At 46.7% G+C, this 3,671-nt stretch overlaps 1 pseudogene; it reads right to left on the reverse strand.

Moving 5' to 3' along the window:
* LOC100951018 overlaps positions 1 to 792 on the reverse strand; it is a 3,632-nt pseudogene extending 2,840 nt beyond the window's left edge.
* Between the last annotated feature and the right edge of the window lie 2,879 nt (positions 793 to 3,671).

Raw genomic sequence — 3,671 nt, forward strand, 5'->3', positions numbered from 1 at the left:
TGAGACAGAGCCTCAAGCTGTCGCCCTGGGTAGAGTGCTGTGGCATCACAGCTCACAGCAACCTCCAACTCCTGGGCTCAAGCGATTCTCCTGCCTCCGCCTCCCAAGTAGCTGGGACTACAGGCGCCCGCCAGAACGCCCTGCTATTTTTTGGTTGCAGCCATCATTGTTGTTTGACGGGCCTGGGCTAGATTTGAACCCGCCAGCTCAGGTGTATGTGGCTGGCGTCTTAGCTACTTGAGCCACAGGCGCCAAGCCTAAACTGTCATCTTGATATTCTCCATCAAGCTCACCTTTAAGTAGAGTCTCTGTATGATTATCATACCATGTTCTTTCCTGAGGGTCCCCCAACAGGTCATATGCTGCTTGGATTAAATTGTTCAGCTGCTTCTGCGGTGTTATCTAGATTTTTATCTGGGTGCCATTTCAGGGTCAGCTTCCAATAGGCATTCTCTCTTTTTTTTTTTGATACAGAGCCTCAAGCTGTCGCCCTGGGTAGTGCTGTGGCATCACAGCGCACAGCAACCTCCAACTCCTGGGCTCAAGCGAGTCTCTTGCCCTCAGCCTCCCAAGTAGCTGGGACCACAGGCGCCCGCCACAACGCCTGGCTATTTTTTGGTTGCAGTCGTTGTTTGGCGGGTCTGGGCTGGATTCTAACCCGCCAGCTTGGTGTATGTGGCTGGCGCCTGAGCTGGTTGAGCCACAGGGGCTGAGCCCTGATTGATAGGCCTTCTTGAGCTCCTCATCGCTGGCGTCGCGCCACATCCCCAGCACCTAGTAGTGACATTTCATCTCCGGCTGGGCAGAAGGCCGGAGTCGGAGCCGGGGCCCATACCTGGGCCCATGCCTGGGCCAAAATGGCGTTGGCAGCAGTGCTGGCGATCTTCTCTATTGGTGGGAGCCCGCTGGCCAGCCAGTACAGCCAGTAAGTGCAGCGGTGGCGCAGGGCAACGGAGGCACACAGTGGCATACGGCGAGGGCCAAGAGGATCTCTTGAGCTCAGGAGTTCGAGACCAGCCTGAGTGAAGAGCAGAGACACCATTTCTAAATTAAGAAACAAAACAAAAAATGAAAGTTTTTTTCTTTTCTTCAATTTTTGGCCGGGACTGGGTTTGAACCCACCACCTCTGGCATATAGGGCCGGTGGCCTTGCACCTTTGAGCCACAGGCGCTGCCCGAAATTTTTTTTATTCTAAGGAGCTTTTGTTCCTTTAAAAAAAAAAAATTATTTGAGCTTTTGTTCTGGGTGGAGAGATGAGAAAAGTGACAATAATGTTTGGTTTATTACTCATAAGGCCAGCATGGTTATCAGTGAATAGTGTAGTCAGTAAACACAAAATCCTAAGGAAAGGAGAGAACCCTTTTTATGAAGAAATTAACGTTTAAGTTGGATCTTGAAGGATGGGACTGCATCCTTGCAAAGGAAATGATGGAAGGACATTCTGTTGGAGAATATAACCAGGGCAAAAGTAAAGCAGTCAGTGGAATAGCAGAATTTACATTCATTCATTCATTTTTAGTAGAGACAGGGCTTCGCTCTTGGTCAGTCTGGTCTTGAACTCTCTTGAGCTTACTCAACCCTCTTGAGCCTCTTAGTGCTTGCCACCACACCTGGCCATCATGCCTGGTGGATTTTTTTTTTTTTTTTAAGAGACAGAGTCTCACTCAGTCGCCCTTGGTAGAATGCTGTGGCATCACAGCTTGCAGCAACCTCCAGCTCTTGGGCATAGACATTTCTCTTGCCTCAGCCACCCACCACAATGCCCAGCTAGCCTGGTAGATTTTATAGTGTTCTTTCTACTGTGGTATATCTAGGTTGAATTTTAATTTTTTTTCCAGGTTCATAATTTATTATACAAATGAAGTATTGCTTGATAAGATGACATGACCTTCTCTAGGCATGGGAATAGTTTAGAATACTTTTATGTTGCTTTCAGAGCAGGAGTTTATTTAGATTTTTTTACTTGAAGTATATAAAATCATCAAAGAAATGCATCTGTATGTGGATGGTACACAATTCATTCTACCTGTGAGAGGATAAAAGTTGAAATTTTATTTATTTGTTTATTTATTTATTTAAACAGAGTCTCACTTTGTCGCCCTGGGTAGAATGCCATGGCATCATCATGGCTCACAGCACCCTCAAACTTCTGACCTTAAGTGATCCTCTTGCCTTAGCCTCCCAAGTAGCTGGGACTGTAGGTACCTGCCAAAATGCCTGACTAGTTTTTTCTATTTTTAGTAGAGACACGGTCTCATTTAATCTACCTGCTTCAGCTTCTCAGAGTACAAGGATTACAAGCATGAGCCATTGACCCCAGCTTGGAAATATATATTTTTTGAGGCACAGTCTCAAGCTGTTGCCCCGTGTAGAGTGCTATGGTGTCATATCTCACAGCAACCTCAAACTCCTGAGCTTTAAGTGATTCTCTTGCCTCAGCCACCCAAGTAGCTGGGACTACCGGTGCCTATCATAACACCCGGTTGTTCTTTTTTGTTGCAGTTGTCATTTTGTTTTTAGCTGGCCTGGACTGGTTCATACCCCCCAGCCTCAGTGTATGTGGCTGGTGCCCTACCCTCTGAGCTATAGGTGTCACCAATATTTTTTTAATACTAGTGCACTGAAATTGGGCATTAGTTTCTGGACCTGCTGTGACTTTGGTCTCGCCAAAGCCACAGATTCCACAGCCTGCGCTCTTCAGTGTTGACAGCTACCTCTTAACCTGGCCCTAGGTTAAATTTTTAGTTTCTGCGATACCTGTAAAACTGGTTGAGGGATATTCAAGAATGGAGGTTGTGTTCTGGATAGTTATAATTACATATTATTGTATAAAATTATAGCAATTAATTTTTTTTTGAGACAGAATCTCACTTGGTCACTCTTGGTAGAGTGTTGTGATGTCTTATCTCACAGCAACCTCAAACTCTTGGGTTCAGGGCGGTGCCTGTGGCTCAAAAGGGTAGGGCGCTGGTCCCATATGCCAGAGGTGGCGGGTTCAAACCCAGCCTTGGCCAAAAAAAAAAAAAAACAACTCTTGGATTCAAGCAGTCCTCTTGCCTGAGCCTCCCAAGTAGCTGGGACTATAGCCGCCCGCCACAACGCCCGGGGTGGGGTCTCGCTCTGATTCAGGCTGGTCTCAGGTAAACTACCCACCTCGGCCTCTCAAGTGCTGGGATCATAAGTGTGAGCTACCACACCTGGCAGCAATCATCTTTTGGTTGTGAGTTTCCTTTTGTTTGACACAGTGTACATCCACACTGTTTTCTGTGAACTGGTGCAGAACTTTTGTCAAAATACCTATATAGACAGGTGTCTGTCATACCAGCCAGTTGTAAAAGAAATAATAGCCATTACTGTAGGTTCCGGAGGAATTCTTAACTATACTTTCTCCTCTTTGAATGCTTCAAAAATCATTGGCTCTGGCCAGTAATGTAATCCTAGCACTTTGGGAGGCTGAGACAGTTGGATTGCTTGAGCTCAGGAGTTCAAGACCAACTTGAACAAGAAGGAGAGACTCCGTCTCTACTAAAAATAGAAAAACTAGCCGGGCATGATAGCTTATGCCTGTAATCCCAGCACTGTGGGAGGCTGAGGCGGGAGGATTGCTTGAGCTCAAGGAGTTCAAGACTTGTCTGGGAGGCTGGGCGCCTGTGGCTCAAGTGGCTAAGGC

Source organism: Otolemur garnettii, unplaced genomic scaffold (assembly GCF_000181295.1).
Source record: "Otolemur garnettii isolate 467f Iridium unplaced genomic scaffold, OtoGar3 scaffold00018, whole genome shotgun sequence".
Lineage (NCBI taxonomy): Eukaryota > Metazoa > Chordata > Mammalia > Primates > Galagidae > Otolemur > Otolemur garnettii.